The sequence below is a fragment of the Pygocentrus nattereri genome, chromosome 9, assembly GCF_015220715.1.
Source record: "Pygocentrus nattereri isolate fPygNat1 chromosome 9, fPygNat1.pri, whole genome shotgun sequence".
Lineage (NCBI taxonomy): Eukaryota > Metazoa > Chordata > Actinopteri > Characiformes > Serrasalmidae > Pygocentrus > Pygocentrus nattereri.
In genome coordinates this window covers 21,006,170-21,013,715 of record NC_051219.1, presented here as the reverse complement: position 1 = coordinate 21,013,715, position 7,546 = coordinate 21,006,170, and the positions used below count along the sequence as shown (strand labels likewise).

General features: G+C 39.0%; 1 long non-coding RNA gene across 1 annotated transcript; it reads left to right on the top strand.

Annotated features, from left to right (window-relative positions):
- Window positions 1–77: 77 nt before the first annotated feature.
- Window positions 78–2,240, top strand: LOC119264069. The gene is made up of 2 exons (XR_005130750.1): window positions 78–257; window positions 1,955–2,240. It is a non-coding gene; the product is annotated as an uncharacterized LOC119264069 (long non-coding RNA).
- Window positions 2,241–7,546: the final 5,306 nt, after the last annotated feature.

Below are 7,546 nucleotides of genomic sequence, written 5' to 3'. Positions count from 1 at the left end.
TCCTTGGCACTCGTCACACCACCAGTACCTTATATAGAGAGAGGCGGTTGGATTTCTGCGTGCCGGGTGACGGGCACAAGTGGCGGCTCTTGTGACTGTTGGAAGCAACCAATTCACCGGCATCGTTATTAGCGCCCGTCACTTCACTTCACTTCACTTCATAAGTGAAGTTAAAGAGGAGCTAATCGACCCATCACTGCTGCCTGTTGTGTTTGTGGCGGCTGACGTTTGAAGGTTTTTAGACAGCACTACAGGAGGTAAGAGGTTTGTTTCGCTGCATTTTTGTGTGAGCCAAGTTTGAGCAATAGCAGTAACTTTAAACAGTAAGCTGTAATGTGGTTGAATGTGATTATCATCTAACTGACGTGCTCTGTAGGACTTAAGAAGCAGCAGTCACTTCACCAGCACATTACTGCCGCTTCACCCAGCATATTACAGCCGCTTCACCGAGCACATTACAGCCGCTTCACCCAACACATTGCAGCCACTTCACCCAACACATTACTGCCACTTCACCCAGCACACTGCAGCCACTTCACCCAGCACATTACAGCCGCTTCACCCAGCATATTAAAGCTGCTTCACCGAGCACATTACTGCCACTTCACCCAGCACATTGCAGCCACTTCACCCAGCAAATTACTGCCACTTCACCCAACACATTGCAGCCACTTCACCCAGCACATTACAGCCGCTTCACCCAGCACATTACAGCCGCTTCACCCAGCACATTACAGCTGCTTCAGCCGGAACATTACAGCCGCTTCAGCCAGAACATTACAGCCATTTCACCCAGCACATTATAGCTACTTCACCCAGGACATTACAGCCAGTTCACCCAGGACATTAGAGCCGCTTCACCCAGCACATTACAGCTGCTTCAGCCGGAAACATTACAGCCGCTTCAGCCAGAACATTACAGCCATTTCACCCAGCACATTACAGCTACTTCACCCAGGACATTACAGCCAGTTCACCCAGGACATTAGAGCCAGTTCACCCAGCACATTAGAGCCGCTTCACCCAGACATTTTAAACATTTTAAAGAAACAGTCTCTTTATGGCGGACCAGATTTGACAAAATGAAAAATAAATAAAATTAAACATAAATTACTTAGTAAATTAATATATAAATTAGAATTGCAAAGAATATTGACTATAAATCTATAAATAAATATACCTAAAATGAATATAATAATAAATAAAACCTTACCTAATAATACATAATGTCTGCATTTATTATATGTCTATTTAGTAAATTCCCCTTCTCACTATTTTTTGTTATTTATGTTTCTTTATTCTTTATTTTTCTTTTTATTCATTTATTTCCATTACTATTAATTTCTATATTTATTTATTTATTTATTTATTTATCTGTATGTCCTTATGTTAATAAAAGGCCTGTCAATCAATGATGTCACAGCCTATTAATGTTCCAATTGGTTGATGGATGTCAGATTTTCTAGGTAGATTGTACATGTCTTACTCTATCAGAGGTAACTAAGGACAAGTAGTGTTCAGAACTTTGGAAGAGGTGGTTCATTCTCTTTTTCTGCAAAATTCAGATCACACCCAGGCATTTGGATGCCCTTCTCACACACTGACTGTGAATGCAATCGAAAGTTATTTATCGGTGGGTTTGTATGTCCATTTTCCATATAGATATGGAAAAATATATAAAAATGGCATTAATAAAAAATATAATACATAAATAAACAAATTGATAATTGTTTAACTGCAGAAAAAGTCAATATTTGTATAATTACAATCAAAATAAGCAATATATACTTTTGTTTTTTTTTTTGTTTTTTTTTGGTTAATTGGTTAATTGAGCCATTTATTAGACTACAAATCGATTTTCAGGCACGGTATTTTATAGTTTCATTTAATTTAAGTCATTTAATGCTTTTAAATGAATGGATAAAATATATATTTTTTTCTATTCTGTTCACAGAACTGCCTTGTCACCAGAAAAATGTTTGAGACTGGTATGGCTATACTGAGGCCAGGAGCCCCCAATCATCCGTAATTTTCACTCTAACATACATCTGTTTTTTGCATAACAACCAAGATAAGACTAAAATTTTACCCATGTGTTAGGCAAATAGCATGCACCAATATATGTGTTGCTTGATTATCAGATTTTACACAAGACTGTCTGTCACATTCAAGCCTCTGCTAAAGATTTAAGGTGAATCACCTTAGACGCAAATAAATGATTGATATCTCTTGGAAATTCATGATATACTATATGTTTGAGGCTCCTGTAAACAGCATAGCACATGCAACAAAACCGGAGATGAGACACTGCTATACATAACCCCCAGTTTCTTTGATAGCATCTATTATCTCACAGTCCATAGCATATTGTTACACAGTGCTAGTGAGTCAGTAGACTGTATATTCATAACTGGGACCTTGTGGGCCCCAGTGCAAAAACAAAAAGTTCTTGTTTTATCTCTCAAGGTGTGACTCTACACGCATTAGCATTTAATGTCAATCTACATAATTATGTTAGGCTGCGGATGGATGAGCTGCATTTTGAATACATGGAAGACAAATATAGATATTGTGAAGGTCTTTGTAGTGTTGAGGGAAGCTAACTGGTGACATATGTTGTTAATAAAGAAGATCTGTATGTGAGGCACAGGTGTACAATTGCGTCATTATCAAAATGAGAGACCAGTAAAGATTTTAGGGGGCTCAGTGACAGTGCAGTGGGCTCCAGTGTGAATCCACCAAGCCCCACCTTTCCTGTTCAGTGCACTGGAAGAAGCAGGGTGCTTCCTCAGGGGATGATCTTTTTCCACACAAAAAGGAGGGTATGGACAGTCCATTGCTTCATAGAACATATGATCTTTGAGTCTGACTGGGGGGGGGCACATTTAAGGAGAAAGTAATACTTGAGATTAATGCTTGTGATCCACATCAAGTGATCATTTTCTACGTCAGATAAAGGGGCAGCTTCTTTACCCCAGCTGGTACCTCTAGACACAGTGTTCTTCAACTGTTACCTGTAAGTGACATGCCGTCACTTACGTCAGAAAATTTTCCTTTTTTATGCTTTAAAATCCACTACAACTGATTCTGTTAATTACACTTCATCTGGGAAGTGAAAACAAATTGCTTATATGTATCCTATTTCAGGTTCAGGTCATTTTCACAATTATCTTTAGCCAGACAGATAAAGAAATATTCTGTGGAACTTGAATAACACAAAAGAATTGCCAATAGCTAGTTAGCCGCTACAATATAGTTTTACTCGCTTAATCTGTGAATGACTATTGATTTGATAGCTAATTGCATAACTAATGCTAGAAAACAGTATATATGACATTTTGTGTAAAAATCATTAAAGAATGGTATGGCATGTTTGATGCCCTGTATTTAAAATAAAGGGGTCACTAAAATGTGAATAAAACATTTTGGCTTTTTAATTTGGAACACTTTGCAAAATGTAAATAAAAACAGAATTTAACGTTCATTTATGTAATATAAAGACAACATGAGCAAACACAAATTGCAGCTTTTGAATGATCATTTCATTTATTGAAGATAAAGATTTGTTCAAACCTACATCACTCATGTGAAAAAGTAATTGCCCCTAAACCTAATAACTAAACGTGCCACACTTTGCAGTAACAACTGCAATCAAATGTTTGCAATATCTTGCATAAGCAAAGTAGCCCCAGGCCAATACACAACCACCACTAGGTTTGTTTGTTGGCATGATGTTCTTATGGTGAAATGCAGTATTAGCTTTACACCAGACGTAACGGGACCCACGTCTTCCAAAAAGTTCCACCTTTGACCTATCCCAAAAGTCTTGGGGCCATCTAGATGTTTTTTGGCAAATATGAGACAAGCCTTTTTAGTCAGCAGTGGGTTGCACCTTGCAACTCTCCTGTAGATGTTATTTTTTTTGCCCAGTGTGTTTTTTATTGTGGAATTATGTACACTGACCTTGACTGAGGCAAGTGAGGCCTGCAGTTCTTGATTTTTGTGTGGGTTTTATTAATAATAAACAAATACATTAAAATATGATAAAAATAAAATAAAACAATTAAAACATAGCTAAAATGTAAAGTTTAATAAAATCAAATCAAAATAAAATTAAAATAAGAATAAAAATATCCATCCATCCATCCTCAATCGCTTATCCAAGTCCGGGTCACAGGGGCAGCAGCCTAAGCAGAGAGGCCCAGGCCTCCCTCTCCCCCACCCCCTCCCCCAGCTCTTCCGGAGGGATACCGAAGCGTTCCCAAGACAGTCGAGAGATATAATCCCTCCAATGTGTCCTGGGTCTTCCCCGGGGTCTCCTCCCCATCGGACATGTCTGGAACACCTCCCTAGGGAGGCGTCCCAGAGGCCATCTTTACCAGGTGTCTGAACCACCTCAACTGGCTTCTCTCAACGTGGAGGAGCAGCAGCTCTACTCCGAGCCTCTCCAGAATTGCAGATCTTCTCACCCTATAAATAAATGAATAAAAATATGAATAATAATAAATAAACTAAAACAAATAATAAAATAATGAAAATAATATAATAATGGTAAAAAACAATCAGGTAAAACTGTTGCAGTTGAGTTTAAAATGACCGAGTGACACCATTCCTGTAGTGAGTTCAAGCTCACTGGTGCACTGTAATTAAAAGCATATTTTCCCAGTTCAGTAAAAACCCTCAGTATTTGGCATGTGATCCAATCACCGGAGCGAGTCTGATAAATACCATTATTTACAGATACTGTGTTTCCCGCTGTGTTGTTAGTGAGGGCCAACCAACTTTTTCATACAGCCTATAGTGATGAGTGTTATAAGGGTCTCCAGTAATGAACTTCAGTTCAGTTCAGCGTCTGTCTAGATTTGCTAACCAATTCATTAATATTGGGTTTAAAAGTGAGTTTATCATCCAGCCATATGCCAAGGTATTTATATTCTGACTCTTTCAACGTTGGATCCTGTCAGGGTGGTGATATTTACAGAATTAAAATCAGTATTAGTTGATTTGGAAGACAGCATGAACTTAGTTTTCTTAGCATTTAAAACCAGTTTGTGTTTACGCAAAGCAACCATTAGTGCATTACATGAGCACTGTACTTTTCTTATTGCAGCATAAACAGAGTCAGCTGAACAGTATGAAACCATGTCATCTGCAAACAGTTGTATGTTGCAGTCTGAGGCAGAGACAGCAAGTTCATTAATCATTAATTAAGTTCATTAATATCGCTGCTGTTGGAAGAAAACCTCCTATCTCCATTTTTGCCATTTTTCACTTTTTATCAAAATTTGAACATGACTGTTGACCTTTACATAGGGTGTAATTTTCATGATGAACAGACTGAAAGAAACAGCCCAAATGACTTATGAAAAGTTCTGGTTCCATTGACTTACATTAAAAGTAAACTAGGTTTTCTACTTACATTTACATTTATGGCATTTAGCTGACGCTCTTATCCAGAGCGACTTACAATTTTGATCAATTTACACAGGTAGGCCAAGGTGGTGTTAGGAGTCTTGCCCAAGGACCATTATTGGTATAGTGTAGGGTGTTTGCCCAGGTGGGGATTGAACCCCAGTCTACAGAGTAGAAGGCAGAGGTGTTAACCACTACACTATCCCAACTACTTCTCCTGTGAAGTTACCATTTTGGAGATACAAGGTTTATATGTAATAAAACTGGGCGCAAAATTTATCCTTCTTTTATTCCTTTGTATATGTTCAAAAAATCTGATTGGTAATTACAATAAAAATTGTTGTGGGCCTGAAAAGTAGTTTTAGGTCCATTTAAGTGCATTTGTTTCAAAGCCAATCTTTTGTAAGTTCTTAAAGTAAGTGTGTGATCAACTTTATCAAACACTTTGATAAACTAATGAAAATGGCAATGCTTCTTCCTATGGCCATATAGAGATCATATAAAACCAGTGTACTAGAAGCAATGGTGCCATGTCTTTTTATAAAGCCCTATAATTAAACAGGGCAGATTTTTTGTGTAGAAATGATTTTAGTTGAATATTTACTAGAAGCTCAAAAATTTTACTAAACAGGACAATTTTGAGATTTACATGAGCGATTTTCTAGATCCTGGAAATTCTGCATGATAAAACAGAGATTAAAATATATGTTATGTATTCCAAAATACATGCTAGACACAGGAAGTAAGGGTCCAGCCCATCTTCACCAGTAGATTTCATGGATTAAGGTATTTAGCTACTATGAGAGAAGGGCTGGAGTGTGAAGAGACCATGGCTCTGGGTAGCAGTAGAGTTGTTGTCAGTTTTATCTAACTGCAGAATCGAGTCAGTATTGCTTCAAGACCACCACTATCATGCCCCTCCCAAAGAAAAGTGTTGTGACCTGCCTAAATGACTGTTGCCCTGTTTGCACTCACCCCAATCATGATGAAGTGCTTTGAGACAATAGTCATGCACATCCAGCACAAGAACAGTGAGCATAGGGGTCCCCTAGGGCTGTGTGCTGAGCCCCCTTCTGTACATGCTCTTCATGTATGACTGCGTGGCCTCCCAGAACACCAGAATCGTCAAGTTTGCTGATGATACTACAGTCATTGGACTGATTACTGGTGGGGATGAGACAGAGTGCAAGAAGGAGGTGGCTAAGCTGGTGGCCTGGTGTCATGTAAACAATCTTTCCTTGAATGCATGCAAGACCAAAGAAATGACTGTTGATCCAAGGAAGAAGCAGGAACTGCACACACCCCTGTGCATAGGTGAGACAGAGGTGGAGAGGCATCCACATCAGTGAGGATCTCACCTGGTCTCACAACACACACCTAATCATCAGGAAGTCCCAGCAGCGACTGTACTTTCTGAGAAGGCTGAGGGAATTTGGCATGTTAGCCAAAATTCTCAGCACCTTCTACAGGAATACGATTGAGAGTGTTCTTACCAGCTCCATCATGGTTTGGTATGGAAACTGCACTGCTCAGGACAGAAAGGCTCTCCAGCATGTGATCAAAACTGCACAGTCCATCTCAGGAGCAGCCTTCCCCTCACTACAGAACATTTATCACATCAGGGTCATCAGGCAGACGCTACAGGAGTGTCAAGTCCAGGACTACAAGACTGATGAACAGTTTCTATTCACAGGCCATCATAGGCCTACTGTTTATATCTGTTACTTGCAACATGCACTTTATGAACTGCTGCTCTACATATTTGCACAGACACACAAGTAACTAATTTTCCTTTAACTTTGCACATAACTGAACTTTTTAGTATTATTTTACTATTGTTTTTAGTGTTATTCATATACACTCACTGGCCAATTGCTTAACACAAATAGCTAGTCGGCCAATCACATGGCCGCAACTCAATGCATTTAGGCATGTAGAGGTGGTCAAGACAACTTGCTGAAGTGCAAACCGAGCATCAGAATGGGAAAAAAAGGTGATTTAAGTGACTTTGAATGTGGCATGGTTGTTGGTGCCAGATGGGCTGGTCTGAGTATTTCAGAAACTGCTGATCTACTGGGATTTTCACGCACAACCATCTCTAACGTTTACAGAGAATGGTCAGAAAAAGAGAACA